Raw genomic sequence first — 18600 nt, 5'->3', positions numbered from 1 at the left:
CACAAGTTTACAAATGTTCCTTTTAATATGGTCATATGCTTTGATTACTCAGAAAATAACGCCAGTTTAAAAGTTTTATTTGAACAAAGCTCCGAATAAGTCGGTTCGTTTCCATTTTTGTGTTTGAGGCGTTTGTGGCCTTATTAATAAATAAATGCTTGAGGAAAAAGAAAGTAATATTCTTGAAATTTAAACACTGGTCGATTATTAAAAAAAAGAATGTCTTCTATGTATTTTAATACTATCATTAATCTAAAGATAATAGTATATTTTACAATATCTTGAAATATTCATATCAACATAACAAGCAATAAACTATTTAAGCTTTTCTGTTTGATATAATTTTCATTTGAAGTATGATATGTTTACTGGAAAGTTAACACAATATGTTTGATCTGTGTTTAACAAAAATATTAAATGCGTTTATAAAATTGTTTTGCTGAAGCATGTCAACACTCTGATGTTATCATTTCAAGGCATTCAATGTTAACTTGAAAGTTAACATTATATGAATGTGTTTGATGTGCGATTTAAAAAAAAGGAATAAATATTTAAAGGGCATACCCAGTTTTTTGGTGAGGTGATGTACGACTATTAATCAAACCAAAATGGATCGTCAATGTTTGGTTTTCCATTCGTTTGATGTGTTTGAGCTTTTGATTTTGCCATTTGATAAACGACTTTCCGTTTTGAATTTTCCTTGGAGTTCGGTGTTTTTGTTATTTTACTATTTTCTTCCTTTGCTTTTTATGCCATTGTGCTGTCTGTTTTTATTAGACTAATGATTTTCGATGGCCTCCTTGGTGTTCTTTTCTCTTTTTTCCAATGGTTATTGTACAGTTTTTTTTTATCGATACGTTAAAATGTGTTATCAACAAAATTTGATCATAATTTCAGTAAATTTAGGTAGTACTAGTTTACCGATGCTCAAATCTCATCAATCGATTAAGAAGACAAATCAAGGTATCACACACTAAAAATTGTTTTTTTTTAGAGAAACATAAAAATTTAGAATAATACATTAAACTATATCTGGAATGAAAAAATAGATAATATATGATGATGGTTATAAGCTATGTACACGGAGGTTTAAGTATGCTTTATATTGAAAGTCGTGTTGAAGCATTTAAGATGTCATGGATATATCGAATATTAAATAAAGATATTGCCATTAAGACGCCAATACCTATTAATTTAGGCAAAAATAGTTTATTGATATCCAAATCTCATAATTCGATTTAGAAGATACAAATCAAAGTAACAAATAGAACCTGAGGGAATCGTATAAACTCTAAACGGAGCGGGAGCAGGTGCGCTGACAGGGTAACCCAGGCGGATACCCTGTTGAAATTGAACAACAGAAATGGAACACTTTATTAGTGAAAGTGAAAAAGACCAAGTTCGTATATCTGTTTCTATGGCCTTTAAAAGTTAAATGAAGGTGCATAATTTAGGATTTTTATGCGTCTTATATATGTGTTTTACTTAAATTATAGTATGGAGCTTCGACATATTTGTTATCTTTTAAATTAAAGACAAATTTTTACAAAACAGTCGATTGTGGTAGGTGCAACTACATGTGGATCTTTTTTGTGCATAAGCATAAATTCCGCACAAAAAAAATTCAACAGAAAGATAAAAAAATGATCTTTTTAAAGAATAATTTGCATCTCTGCCACCGGCGACAGTTTTTTTGGGAAAAAATCCTAAAAATGGGCAATAATTTCATCGAAAAGAGAAAGTCAAGTACAACTTTTAATGTTCAGGCGTTCAGGCGATTTTGTGTTGACTATTCTGTCTTGAAAACGCATAAAACAAAAATATTTGATACATCATCTCGCTTCAGATTCCATTTTTTTTTTATATATATTTAGGGTACAGGTTGAAATAATAGTTTTAAAATTCACAGTACTAAAAAAGGAGATATATGGGTCAAGCAAACTACCTTTCTAATGAGTCATAACAAGTCATAACAGTAGTTGGGTTTGAATAATAAATTTTTACTAAAAGTACTTGACGACAGACTTTACAAGTGAAGTGGATTTTGAAAATGCATAACTTCAAAAAAACTTGTGTGTGTGTGTTATCTAGAGTTATTAGTCTTTTACCTCTAAAATTGTAAGTATGCCCTTCCACGAGATATTTAATTAGAATTTTTCAATTTTTTTGAACTTTTCGAAAATTCCCCCTGACAACCGATCAGACAATAGTTTTAATTTGACTAAAGGCATAAAAGTACATTAAATGATGCCCGATAGCCAGTAGATACATTTGTCTTTTAAAATACAACCTGCATAAAAGGATCGTAATGATGCTATGTGGATAAATTTATCTTTTTTCTAGAGCTAAATTGACAGCACATCGTTCCTACAATGGCTTTCATTTTTACGATTGTAAAAACTAGGAGGCGTAATGGGGAGATAATTTTGACGAAAAAGAATCAAGATTGAACCGTATCTCCTGTCATGCCAATCCATACTCAGGCAAAATGTCACAAGCCATAGAATTACAGATAAGACAACTGGTCTGGTATTTGAAGACGTAATACTGTGAAAACTATAAATCACTAAAACTTATTTGTTGGAGCCTTTGTCAAATTTACTACTAACTACAAAAATTTATTTTTGCCGTCTTTGTCAAATTCACTATCGACTACAGCTAATATTTTTGTGCGTCTTTGTTAGATTTATTTGTATGTTTGTTTGAATGTTTTAGTCAGTTGAAATGTATGTCTGTGATGTATGTTTACACAGTTTTGGCTCCTGGATCCCAATTTACCTATTATGTCTTTTTGATAATCTCACCAAATTTTGTCAATAATACTCGAGTGACATAAACCATAAAACTTCATTTTTGATGCACACACCTAACATACGGCTAAATCATATACCATTCGAAAGAGTATCTTTTTTGCCCGGTCGTCAAATATTCGTACGGTGCAATTTCTGTCAAATCACATTAAAAGGTCAAGGACGGACAATTTCTTATTTTACAAGACGTCAGCATTTTTTAATATTTTATCTTCTAAATAATAAAATTCTGTATTGAAATATGAAAAACTTTTAGAACAGAGACTATTAGTCAATTATCAAACGCACTTTAAGATATAAATGACGTATTTTTAATAAATAGCGCCTTTTCCCATAAATTCCAGCTAAAATGATAAAAATGAGGGAAAACCAAATATTTGTATGTGATTCAATTGTTAATCACCATAAAACCAAATAACATATTTCATTTAGTGCTTAGGAAGTTTTTGACATCATAGAATTACTGCAATCACGCTTCTTGTTGATTACACAGCCAATCATAACAACCAATTCAGTTGCCCAAAAAAACCACCAAAAATCACCATCTGCAAAAAGCTGTTCTACGTTAAAAAAAATTGTATGTAGTCAATTTTAGGTTGAAGAAACACATTAAAAAATGCAAAAATGTTTGAAGGAACTAATGCATACGGGATGCATGCTTTTAATGACGCTAAAGTTTGATATTTCAATGTGTAGTTTATTTGCCAGCCTATCAAAAACTCTTCTGTCTTATCTTGTTATTTTGTTTTTAATTTTAGTATTATCATTCTTGGCTGATTCAGCTGCATCGTACATTGGCGAAAAAACTATACACAATTATATTCTAGGCACTGAAAATGTTCTGTGTGCTTGTCCGAAGAAGGAAACCCTATCAAACTACGTATTTTTCTTTTAAAACATTGAAATATTGCAGTTACATGCAGTTGCATGTTGTATTTTGCAAAACCTTTCGGAATTTTAGGTCTTCATTGCTCTTCAACTTCTCACTTTATTTAGCCTTTTTAACTTTTTTGATTGTACACTTAAGTGTCTTTTGTAGACAAAACGCGCGCCTATCGTACACAAGTTAAGCCTGGTATCTAGGATGAGTTTATTTACAATCACTGGGTCGATGCCACTGCTGGTTGGGGTTTCCTCCCCGAGGGAATCAGCACTTCTGCGTTGACATTAATTATCACTGATATGGTCATAATTATAAATTAACTGTTTACAAAACATTGCATATTTTGAAATACTACAGATTTTCTACCCCAAAATAGATTTGTCACACTTACATTTCAACCAATCATCACCAATATAGGAATAAGAAGATGTGGTATGATTGCCAATGAGACAACTCTCCACTAGAGACCAAATGACAACTATAGGTCACTGTACGGCCTTCAACAATGAGCAAAACACATACCACATAGTCAGTATCACTAAGAACTTTTTTTTTAAAAGTAGGCATTTTCTGACAAAACATAGCATTTTTCATGTTGATGCGTTAAGCCCTCGGCTGATGACCTGGCAGCGATATTTTTTTACGATTTTCACACTTTATTTTCATACTACAGGAAAACGAGACTAATTGTATTCGCGTTATTTCTCTAATCACATTGGTTGTCAAAATTTGTTGGTTAGAAGTTATGTCCTATCTCTTTTTCCAAAACTAAATTATAAAGGAAACCCAATCAACTTTATCCAAACAATCACATAAATAAGAACCACCTTTTTTATTTCTTCATTCCAATGATGTGCATGCTATAATCTGTTCGTTTGGTTTTCTAATGGTGCAAAGATCTCATAACTGCAATAACTGTCTGATATTAGTTGACAAAAACAACCATACAAAATAGTATGTTTAAATGTTAGAAAAACAAGCGTAAACAATGAGATAACTTAAAAGCAGGACTGTAATGATGAATTTGAATTCCTTGCTATTTAACTCTATTTGAATGTGTTAATCATGAATAAAATTACTTCATGTACAATCTACATATGTGCACGTCAAAACTTTGAACTTACTAAAATTTATCAAGCGATGTAGGAGGAGTATTGCTCATCACAAAGTGTTTTTAGTCTAATGGATGGACATATGAATGGAAAAATACCCAAACAAATGGGCGTAGGGACAAGATGATTCCTACATTTCCGATAAATACACATATAACACCTTGACCAAAGCGTTAAATGAAGGACAGAGAAACAACAGTCCTCATGACACTACACCGAAATGTACGAACACTAACTTAAACCGGGGGTAATTGAAGTTGCTCAGGAAGGGTTTTCTTCCACAATATCAATTTTCAGTCATATTTGATAAAACAACTAATATAGTATGTAATAATGTGCTAACATAAAGAAATAGCCGGATTTGTGATTGTAAACAGTATTCATTTGAATATTGAACGAGAATAAGCTTCTCAACACGTCTTCCACTTTCGACAATCGAACAAGCATATTTTTTCTGTATATACCTTGTATATTCCTTAAGCACCTTTATTACCTCTTTTTTAAATATGGTAAATTATTATCTCGTAATATTGACAACAATCGATGTGTTATCTAAACAATGAAAAGCAAAATAATCCCTATTTGCTGATGGTGGTATTTAGGGCAACTGCAAAAGCTTCATTAAAAGGCTGATTCCTGACCATTATTTTATTAATTGAAGATTGAAATGACGAAAACAAATCCCTTTACCAATAAACGATAAATTTATTTAATTTTTGACCTATTAATGTTGATACTTAAAGAAATACATATCATTCGAAATTTGTATTAGCTGATTAATGAATACAAGCATAAGATGCATACTGTCGAGCAAAGCTTTCTTTATTGGTTTGATGTGTTATTGTCATTGTCACTACATAAGTTTAATTTTTTTTTATATAATAGATACATTTTTAATAGTATAATATCATAATGATGTTATTTTTCCATTAACCAGCATACAACATTTGATGCTGAGGTAATATCTCATGTTAGTCATACTCATAAAAAAAGTGGCAGCAAAAACAAAGAGAACAATTACAAAAAATTATATAAGTCGAAAAACCAGATAATTTCATTGCAAGAAGAAAAAACAACAAAAAGAAAAACTATATTCTACAGAACACTACCCGGAAAACTTATGACTGAGCATTACTAATCTAAAAAAAACCTGGAATGAAATCAGGTACACTGGAATGGTAGGCAGATCCTGATCCACTCGTGGCAGCCATAATGTTGATCATGGCTAGTGAAAAGTTTGTGTAACGTCAAAATTCGGTGATGTTACAATGGAGGAAGGGAGGACATGATTTTGGCAACAATTTAGTTAATGGAGTTTAGTTCTGAATTGACCGTGGTCACTTTTTATACTTAAGTCAAGATATGAAGCCGACAAACTGTATATGTTTTATCCTTTATTTCAAGTTCGATGGGATGCGTTCAACATAGTCACCAAACTTTGAATTATTTCGTGAGAGTGATTCATATATCTAGCGTGAATGTAAAAGGTAATACTAACTTCTTGCATACTTCTTGAGTAACTCCTCTCGGAAATCTGCCTCCCATAAAACAGGTCAATTAAAAGAGGAACATAGTTGGTTCCAATAGGAAAGACGGTTGTCTACTGAAGATGCTGCCTTCAAACGAAGCACCTATGTTCTCAATCTTAAAGCTTTGAATTTCGAATATAGTTTCATTTTTGTTTAACAAAACACTTTTATCTTGCAATTTAATAAAATTTGTAGGAACATAAGTTTTAAGTCATACGGCCATGGTTGATTTCATTACTTGGTGTCCATCGTCGTCCTTTTTTTTTTTACACTTTCTCAAATATTGTCACGTCTGAAAACAGGGGACCAATCTCTACCAAACTTGAACTGAATAATTCTTAGGATGTATTATATTAAGTCTGTGTTGTTTGCCTAAGTCATTTATCAATATGACCACTCTGTCTAGAAATAAAACATACGGATGAAAGGAAATTAATTGTTTTCTATCTTGAAAACCATAATATATTGAAAATCAGTCGCCAGAAAGCTATAAAAATGATCAGCACTACAGATATATGTTCTGCACAGGCGAAAGATTCAGGCTATCAGGATCCGCTTGTTCATTTCGAGTGCAATTTTAGTTTAATGAAAAAAAAACTCTTATCTTTAAATGGAGCAAAACATTTTCTCTCGAAAATACGATACAGATGATGTAGCTACTTTTGAATATTTGTTACATTTCAACTGTCAAAACTCTTATCCCGAAAAAAAAAGAGTGCGTACAGAAATTCGACCTGTAGCTGTTTAAAAAAAAATACGTACAATTACTACGCCACTGCCAGCACTCGGTCCTTAAAAAACGGCTCTCTACACAGAGATAAACTAAAACTTATCAACACTCAATTAGTTTAAAGCTACATGTTAATAAATGTCTTGCAAATTAGGGCTCTATTCTTAGTTTCTTAATTTCTGTGGTTACTACTCAACAAACATCTTACGTTTTTAACTCGTAGTAGCTTTTAATTATGTTAACACAAAGCTTTAATTTATTTCCTTATGCAAAATGCTATTTTTGATCTCTAAATCTACTGCAATGCAAAATCTTAAGGTTATACTTATATGTACCAATCATTTTATTGATAACTTTGAAGGCTCTAACATAACACATTTCTGGGCTGCATTTACTTTCCATACTGGCGCCCATAACTTGTGTCAGTCAACATATCTAAAATATGAGTTCTTCAACTTGGTAGCTACTTGTTTCACTGTTGGTTAATTTTATCAGATAATCATCTTTTCCTGCATTGTTATTAACAGGTTTTAGCTTTAACCTTGTTAATGAACCAGCACGCCATTCTCACAAGTGACAAAAGTAATGATAAGATTTGTAACTGCGATCACAGTAATAACCATAACACCTAATGCACAACAAAATGCAAAATCCAGCTGTGTGTAATGATATAATATAAAAATAAGGAGATGTGGTATGATTGCCAACGAGACAACTATTAACCAAAGTTCAACTAAGTTTTTTTTCAAATAAATATTACCGGATCCGATTGATATATGTATTTTTCTAAGTCAGAAAAAAATACTTTTCTTTTTAGCTGAAGTTTGTTGTATATTTTAGCAATACAAGCAATCGACAAAATGTAAAAGTACATTTAACAATTTGCACAATATATAACATGTAAAGGTACGACAAATGAATTGAAAATATCAGCTGTAATTCGGATATAAAGCTTTCATATGGAGATAATTAAATTAGCCAACAATATAGCTTTAAAAGCTATAAAACTGATAGCTATTTGCATATTTTAATTATCTTTTATTACATTGATCATCTTTATTAGTTACACATACGTCTGTATGTTAGCCTATTTTTATTTAAAGTAGATTGCAGCTTAATGTCAATCAAAATCTATGTAGCATATGTTTAGTAGAAAACACAATTTACACAATATATCAATTTCATTTCAGGAATAAATATTCTTTATAGACAAAACTTAATTATGGAGTACACGATTCGATAAGAATAAAAAAAAAGGGATGGTATATCTCAATGAGACCACAACAGATACATGTATCCTAAAGACATATAGAGTATTTTTGTTTAAGTTAAGATGACAAAACATAAAGAAAACACATAAGTTTGATATATATTATCAACAAACATCTTTGAAAGATTACATGTAGTAGCTACATAAGCACCTTCGTTAAATTAAACGTTTGAAACAGATTTTATTTATACACGACACGTGCCTGTATCAAAATATTTATCAGATTCGCTCGAGTCCATAATTTTAAAAAGCCTAATACATTCAACAATAAAGACTTCAGAATCTACCTAAAAAGAAATTTTAAGGCGCCATCCAGATGCTCGACAAATCAAAATAGTTTTAGTACAATTACATAAATTAAACATATCCTTGAATTTGACAGTTGAAGGAAATTAATCCTACATCTCATTGCCGTAAAAAATTCTGAGTCATAAACATATACTTTGGGTGTTTCAAAGCACCATTCTTTTTTTATTTGGTGTTTCTATAGAATATTTTGGAAACTTGAGGTTACATGTTTACTAAAGCTTGTACACAGGAAAAAAAGGGGTGAAAATTTGATTGGTTAACCTCCAGTGATGGTTATTATCTTATATGCAATGAAATGTTATGTGAAATTTTGTCTGTAGTACTGGACAGGATAAAACTTTACTCATACCAAGTATTTCATTATTTGAAACAAAGATAAATTCTGCACAATTTTTTGAAAAGTACAAATTTAACAAAGACTAATAGGGGAAAAACAATGGTGGTATCACACCTATTAGAGGAAGCTGCACATGTACCTTTGACCTTGTATGTACTCTCTTTTGTTAAAATTTCATGCTATTTAAGTGAAATATTACAAAAATGAAATATTCTGAGTGGATTGAGTTTCAAAAACACATTTAAGAGAAAATTGCCTTGAAATAGGACTCTACCATGAATATTAGTAGACAGAGCAAGCCATAATTCGTGTTTTGGGGAGCTTTTTCTGACTTTTTCTCCTGATTTCTTACATTTTGCTATAATAGAAAACTTTTCCTAATTCATACTTTAATATATATACAGTTATAAGTGAATAAATTATTTTTGAAGTAGTAACAACACATTATTCACTAAAGGGTAAGCTTTTTATGTCCCTCTCTGGAGCGCGGCGTAAATTTAAATTTTACGTAAAGACTTATTGAAACCTCTATGGAGTCAGTTGACTTTTATATGTATAGTTCAATCAGCTTGAATACTTCAATTACTCATTTATCATCACATTTCTTTCATAAATGTGTGAAATTTACCCCGCATTTGGATTTATTGGCCTAAAAAGTTAAAATTTTGAGGAAATGAGAGGTATAAATGGACCAAAAGGGACCTTATAATGAAGACAATGAGATCCATTAGTGGTATTTATCATCCTAGAGTCATCTTTTGTATCATATTCAACTGTTTGTGGGCAGATGAGATAAATATATGATCATTTATTGGTCCACACTATATTCTATCATGATGCGGCTTGATTTGGGTTTTTCGAAGAAATTTTGCTCGAATCGCTGTAGATGTCGTCTTACATTATACTAGACTTTTCTCAAACTATTGAACTGATTATGACAAAACTTGATAGTAATGCTTGAAATAACTAGTATTACAAAGGAAAAAAATCACATTAAGTTCATTCAACAAAAAAACCTTCTTTAGGAAATACCACCAAATTCTAGTACGTCACATCCCGTTGCATACGAAAAAGGTTCGAAATAAAATATTCCCTTGAATTTGACAGTTTGTAGGAAATTAATCCTACATTTCATTGCAGTAAAAAATTTCTGAGTCATAAACATATACCTTGGGTGTTTCAAAGCACCATTCTTTTTTATTTGGTGTTTCTATAGAATATTTTGGAATCTTGAGGTTACATGGTTACACAGGAAAAGAGGTGTGAAAATTTGATTGGTTAACTTCTAGTGATGGTTAATATCTTGTATGCAATGAAATGTTATGTGAAATTTTGTCTGTAGTACTGGTAGTACTGTAGACAGAATAAAACTCTACTCATGCCAAGTATTTCTTTGTTTGAATAAAGAAAAATTCTGCACATTTTTTTGAAAAGTGCAATTTTAACAAAGACTAATAGGGAAAAACAACGGCGGTATTACACCTAGAGAAGAAATTAAGTGTTTAATTTGTCACATTTAGAATTAAATAAGTAATAGCTTTCTAACTAAGTAACCTTTTATATGAGCTGCGTCGGATAAAAATCGACCTTATGCAACTGGCGATAGTTACACCATGTACATATACATGCATTACGTGTACACTATGATTGATTGGGAAATAAAATTCTGACATTTAAGGTTCTTTCAAAATATTCAAATCAGAAACGGTTCAAGCATTTGCATGCAAATTTCTCCGTCGAATAAAGCGTACTACATGTATATGTTTTTATTTGCATAAGGTCGATTTCTATCTGACGAAGCTCATATATAAAGTTTGATTTTGATTAAGTTATAACAAATGTAACATCTATAAAGGTAATTTCTTCTAGCATTATTTGCTACTTTTTTTGACTTTTCTGTTTTAAATGCTCTTCAACTACGTAATTGATTCGGCCTTCCAGCTGTTATGATTTAAACGTCATTGATGAGTCTCATGTTGACAAAACGCGCAGCTGGCGAACCAAATTATAAACCTTGTATCTTCGATGGGTCTTATGTAGACGAAACGCGAAGCAGTATGTATTACACCACATGCTTATCCTGACTTTGATTAGGCATTGTATTGTCATGCTAAAATGGGCACATAGTCATCAAAAGTCATTTACAACTCTAGTGCCATTCTACTTTATAATACATCTACGGGTATAGTTTATACAATTCATGTTCTTTGGTAAATTGCAATTGATGAATTCACCTCTAGATACGTTTTGGGTAGTTGGGTTGCTGCTTCATTGGCATATACCGAAAAATCTGTTTGTTAATACTGATGAAAGACTGTAATAATAATTTAGACAAGAATTGAGCAATCTCAATTAGTAGTGAATATTTTCAGAACGTTTCATATGCATCTAGTCACCTATGAATGGTTGTCGAACGAACGACCAGACATATTGATCTATCCACACCCCTGTGTAATAACAACCATTAAAGTGAAAGTTTTACATTTAAGCTGATTTAATCTAACAAAAGCTACATTTGCATCTCTGTATTATTTTTAATTAAACATCAGATTAAATAACATGGACATCCACAAAAAAGATGATTTCTTATGAACAATTGATATACAACTTATTTTGTAATATATTTATTTTTGATTCGTTAGTGTATTTTGATACGACGATGTCCACGCTAATAACTTATTCGCTCTTCTTTCTGGTTTTTTTTAACGCATCCATGTTCTAATCCCAACAAAGCATAAGGTAAACTTGCGTGACTCCACAAACGTTGTATTTTGAGCGAATCTGGGATTTAAAATCATTTTTTTTGTAGGAGTTCTTCGGTATGCAAATAAATCTTCTTTAAAGTTATTCGATGTGTATGTTTGAATTGTTTAAATCAAAATTGTAGCCTTTCGAACGTGTCTGATATGTCATCTATTGTTTTAAGAATATAAATAGTTCTTTCATGGTACATATATATCGATGGATGGAAAAATATTAAAAATTGTATTCCATGTTGACACAACCAAAGAGCATGAAATGAAGGAATTCTGTCTTCATGGAATATGACAACACAGTGGAACTTGTCTACATATAGTCCTGTTTGAATACAAAATCATCAATATTCCAAGATTCTTCTTTCACACAAGAATGCTCCTTTAAAGTATAACCATACATCATGCCATTTATAGCCATCATATCTTTTCATACCAATGGTTTCTCCAACGCCATTTAAAGTCATATCAGGCTGAGTGGGGTGCCAATTAAAATAAGACATAATTGACCCATCGTTATAGTACCAATGTAACTCTGCTGTTCGATGATATCCTTGGAACATAATCCATGAAGTAATTTCGAACTGATCTAGAAAATTAAAACAACGACAGCAGTAATTTACAAGCAATATCCTTTAACTTTACGTTCCGCTATATAGATGATGTTCTCTCACTAAATAATACAAAATTTGGTGACTATGTTGAACGAATCTATCCCATCGAACTAGAGATAAAGGATACTACAGATACAGTTAAGTCTGCCTCATATCTTGACTTACATCTAGAAATTGACAATGAGAGTCGGTTGAAAACAAAACTTTACGACAAAAGAGATGATTTCAGCTTTCCAATTGTGAACTTTCCATTTCTATGTAGCAACATTCCAGCAGCGCCTGCATACGGAGAATATATATCCCAATTGATACGATATTCCCGGGCTTGTATTTCCTATCATGATTTCCTTGATAGAGGATTGCTGCTCACAAGGAAGCTATTAAACCAAGAGTTCCAAATGGTGAAGTTGAAATCATCCCTTCGTAAATTTTACGGACGCCATCACGAGTTGGTTGACCGTTATGTAATAACCATTTCACAGATGATATGGGATATGTTCCTTATGTCGTAACTACAGTACACTTCCCTTTTCACGAATGTGACCTACCGAGTTAGACTATTTACCGGATTTGTAATAACATAAGCAACACGACGGGTGCCACATGTGGAGCAGGATCTGCTTACCCTTCCGGAGCACCTGAGATCACCCCCAGTTTTTGGTGAGGGTTCGTGTTGCTTAGTCTTTAGTTTTCTATGTTGTGCCATCTGTACTATTATTTGTCTGTTTGTCTTTTTATTTTTGGCCATGGCATTGTCAGTTTGTTTTCGATCTGTGAGTTTGATTGTCCCTCTGGTATCTTTCGTCCCTGTTTTATTTGTTTTGTTTTGTGTTTTGTTTTTTTCTTGATTTATTGTTCTTATTATATTGAATGATGCATTCATATCAGGAGACACATTCTCTGTCGATGTATCCTGTCTCGCTCCATTTTGCAATTAACGCATCTGTTAATGTTAATTTACAGTAAATTTATCTTTGACGAAAAACTACAGTCATCTCTTATGTTCCACACTTTAATGGGATCTTATGTACATAAGTCTATTTATATACATCAAACAGAATACTGACTATTTATTTGTCATTCGGACGTCAAAACTGATTTAATATTTAAGAAGGAAATGTTTAGTATTACATTCGTTTTTGATTTGTTTTCAAAACAGTAGAAGTAGACAAGGAACTATGTATAAAATGACTTATATTTGAAAACATTAATGTTAATATTAAGTAGTGAAATTGATTCCGTTAATGCTATTTCTGTTTGATAATTATGTTTATTTAGTCAGTTTTAATCGTGTGTCGGATTGCTAATAGTTGTTACAATAGTTAACTCGTTTATTAGAAACAAAATAAAAACAACACACATTTTTTTTTTAATTCTGGAATTATGAGGGGGATAGTGGTTAAACTTCAGACAATATTATATTTTAGGATCATTTTTACACTCCTCAGTTGTATTTGCGGTAAAATTCCTATGTATAAATAGTTATTTAATATTGTGGATACAGACCAAGACAAAACGTAATAGAGAAGGTAAATATTTCGAATCATTATTTATGAAAAAAAAAAACTGATTTTAATCCGATTAATAATAATCTAAAGCTTGTTATAGATATTATGAAATAAAATGTTAGGATTGATAAGAATTAAACTATTATATTTATAAAGTCTACATATATCAAAGCATAAATATGAAACTTATAGAAAAGATACATAACATGAGTTTTAAAAAATATACTTTTGGGTTTTATAACCAATAACTAGAAAAAGTCTAAGATTTTGAAATTTCAACACTATAAATCTTAAACAGAGTATTTTTTTTAATGTCGAACTGATAAGAGACGGTGTGATAGATTTGAGGGAAGTCGATTCAATTACTGCATGGTCTCGAAGGTGGGAATCGATGTATGGTTTGAAGACAAAATATCTTCAAACGGGTAAAAAAAAAACGAGATTGAAACAAGTTTTCTTTTTAAGAAATACAAACCAAGAAAATCTGCAATATGTTGTTGTTTCTTCTCTGAATCAATTTTCATAAGTTCACCTCCTTCATTTTCACAGATAGGACTATAATCAGCATATGATAAGGAAGCGTTTTCCGGGTGGAGCTTGTAGCAACTGTTAAATATTTTGCTGTACACATAGCCAGATTCTCTGGAACAGCGTTCTAATGAAGGAAAATACACAATATGTTTTACACATTTACGTGTTTATACGGTCTCCTCAATTTAAACACTAGTTTTATAAAACAAATAAATAGTTCAGGTTACTGTAAATTCAGAAATAATGCGTGCATTTATAATTGCGAATCATTGACTACTGGTAAATATGCGCAATTTAATTATTGCGATTGCAAACATTTTATGAAGGAAAATTACTACTGAAATTATGAATGCGAACCTGATACTGTCTCATTGTTTTCATCAATATAAACATTACAATGGTTTTTCAATTTACAGTATCCAAATTTAATCAGGAAAATACTGCAATGAGACGAAAAAATATAATGTTTTGCATAAAAGAGACATGTTTAATAGCAAAATTGATACAATTGTTGTTTGCAAATATTTTTCCCTCAAAAACTTTATTGTAGTCTACTGCTCCATCGCTGATTATAGTCAAAGTTAGGACAACAATAAAACTGTTTATCCTTCCGGAGTACATAAGGTCAATCCAGATGTAAGGTTGGGTACATGTTTGTAGCGTTTTAGTTGTCTGTGTATTTTGATGGATTACTGTCTGTCCATACAAATGTACACAAATAAAGGATATTTAGTTGGGATCAGTGTTACCTTCTCATTAAAACTGAAAGTATGTCTCTGGTGATGACATAGAACAGTTGTAGATGTTGAGGAAGCCAGGAGCGGTTATTTGTATTCCCCCTTTAGGAAATATTTTACATGCTAGGTTTGAATATAGCAGTCTTGGATTTATGAAAGTTATATCTCCATGTTTAAATCATAGTTAATCAAAAGCATATTGATTTTATTTAATCTTGTTAAGTAGTATATGAATTTTATTTTCAATAATTAAATAATTGATACTGAGAAGAAAATAATTATAAGTTCGATGAGCAGTTTTAGGTGTGTATAGAAGGTAAATATTTGGAATACAAAACGACTAAATCAATTTCTTAGATAAGTGTTGTTACCGGAGTTTCACCTTATTATACAATTGTATCTTTTCATACAAATGGGTTTTAGTTTTGTAATGTTAAATTTTATATACGCTAAGGCCGTATAATATGCATATGCACGAGCGTAACGTTTAGCTGAGATATGTTAACGCAATACGATCGATAAGTGGGTATATTATTGCAGAGAAATGGGAATTTTTGTCGCCTATATTTATATCCACGTCATTCAGACTCTTAAAGATAGTTATCTCTTGGGGAATTATATGACATCCACTTATTTCTATATTTTTGTGCGAGTACATCCACATTTGGTAGTGTTAGTTAGTTCTGCAGTTCTGTATGCGAATCCACGCTCAGGCAAAATGTTACAATCGGGAATAGAACACAATAGGTAATAGGACAGATTATACCACTATTTGGGTATCTGAAGATCAAAGGCAGGGACATCATGGCACTAGTATGTGAATACATAGACATGGTGTATCGGTCAAGCAATTCGTAATGGTGCCGATTTCAGTCGTTTTTCCACATTATATCTATTTGAGCAGCTATGAGCAACTATAGGTCATCGTACAACCTTCAACAATGCTGACAGCTTATTACGTATAGTCAGTTATATAAATTTGTCTGAACATTTGTATTAAGTCTTCAATATATCACGTTTGAAGCAGCATAACAAAAAGGACTTTATCTGAATAATAAATTCCATTAATGCTTTGCCTTCCTTTCTACTATCGTCTTTTTTGGCAACTTTTCTTATGTCAATTCCATTGTAATAGCTATATTTTTGTCTTACTTAAATGATTGTATACAGTACAGCCGAGTATAAGTATGTCGACAAGTAACACTAACACTTATTCAGATACTTAATGCTTATATACCTTATTTAACAAACGTTTCTTACCGTCTAAAATTAGATAATAGTTCCACCCAGCAGCACTTTGTCCTAATGCTGATGGTCTCTTTATGTATCCAGTGTTAATGCAAATGCACTTTTGCGCAGCTCCATTGTAAAACATAGACATTGACTCATCTATCATAACACAATGCGATGTGCATGCAGCAAGACTTCCATGACCTAGTTGAAAAATAGGTTCATCGATGAACCAATCTTTCAAATGTACTTGATTTTCTCCTTTCAGGACAGCTGTACCCTCCAACCAAGGAAAGAAAATCAAACTGAAGCAACATAATAGCATTAATGCGCCTTTTTCTAACATCCCCTTTTAAATCAAACAGCTTAATCAATGTAAATGTTATATTTTGTATCAATCGGTTTCCGAATAAACTTTCAGATCACATTAAATTGATATATAAGAAAGTGGTCGTAGTACGCTTTGTTTTTATTTGAAAATAGTTCATGTGCAATCTAATTCGACATTAGACACATCCCCGCGAAATGTTATTCTTTCGCTGATTGGATATTTATGTCTTTGAAATTGTCATTGAGAAACTCTTCGTTTTTTTAAAGAATTTATATGAAAGCTATCATTTACGTTAAAAAAGAGTAAATGAAATGTGAGAAGGGATTACAAAGGCTTATACTGTTACCAAATGATTTTCATTTTAATCTAATTTTTTTGAATAATTATTGTTAAAACTAAACGTAATTTGATATAGATGTGTTACTTACTTTTCAATTTCCTGTGCTTTAAAACATAGAAATACTTTTAGTTCAAGTCATTACTAGATCGTATTAAATACTAGTGAAATATTACAATGATTTAAACCGAAAATCTTATTTTTGCTTATAGATATTTCGATGATTCAATTCCGTTTACAATGAACCTTTTATTTCTTACCTTTCCATCAAAAGTTTATTTTTCTGTTCATGTGCCCAGAGTGTTTTGCTCTAAAGGAGTTTGAATTTTTATTTTTATTTGTACCGAAAATACCAATTTCGTTCTTCATTTAGACCTTATATCTATGATATTTTTGACCTTATGAAGGTTATTTCAGAAATACGTATTGAACGCACCAAAACCAAGTTGTATCAAATGTTTAAAAAAAAAAAAAAATTAAATATCACGAAGAAACTGATGCTATTTGATTATCTGTCTCAGAGGATATCATCTGTACAGTAGCCGATGCTTCGATATTGAAACCATACTCTAGATTTCAACTTTCACGTAATGTTTTTCAATCGGTACGCAAGTGGGATTTTGACTGCAAATTACAAATAAAAAAAAATCAAAATCACATTAATCCGTAACCTATATTATAAGAATGAAATCCCAAAGCAGTCTGATATAGTGAGTGAGCAAACAAGAATAACAAAAGTACCGAACTACAAAAAGCACACATTCGTTCAGAAACATTAACATAAATCTTCATTTGTTTTTTCATTTCATTCTTCTTTTCTGCGATTACCCTCTGTTTATAGTGGGGTTGTAGTTACTTAATCTTTAGTTTTCTATGTTGTGTTTTCTTAACTTGTTCGTTTTTTCTTTGTATTTTGGTTTATAGCATGGCGATGTCAGTTTATATCGACTTATGAGTTTGAATTGCCCACTTAGTTACTTTTTCCTCTTTTTTCGTTACGACTATGGATATAGTGTTTGGGAAGTTTGCAATTCAGGTAAAATACTTATGTACGATATGTCAAACGAACACTTCATTACTCCGTACAACGATAAATCTATAACAATTGAAATAAAAAGTTAAGAGGATGGCATCTTCCCTGGGATGTACACACAGCTGAATTTACGATTTTCACAACGAGTACTGATTCGGATGTAATCTTGATTTAAAATGTCAGACACAGTAGTCACCAAGAACAATTTGTCGTCTGAAATATCTGGTGTCTCATTATATCAAGATGCCACAAACAAAGGCAATGCTCAATTCAGCTATAAGACATATTTTACTTTAGAAACACTGTGTAAAAATCTGCAAAACCTGTTAAATTTTGATGCCTTATTCACCAGTAATTTGACTTACACAGCTGAATATAGGTGGCACGGTAGTATTTACATTCCTGCAGAGTTCATGTTGCTTTTTTGTGTACTTAAGACAATGTATCTGAACACTGTGCTGAAGGTCGCCTCCGGGTGCGGGAGTTTCTCGCTGCATTGAAGACCCATTGGTGGCCTTCGGCTGTTGTCTGCTCTATGGTCGGGTT

This window comes from Mytilus californianus, unplaced genomic scaffold, assembly GCF_021869535.1.
Source record: "Mytilus californianus isolate M0D057914Y unplaced genomic scaffold, xbMytCali1.0.p SCAF_6, whole genome shotgun sequence".
In the NCBI taxonomy this organism is placed as follows: domain Eukaryota; kingdom Metazoa; phylum Mollusca; class Bivalvia; order Mytilida; family Mytilidae; genus Mytilus; species Mytilus californianus.
Note: the sequence above shows the minus strand (reverse complement) of the source record.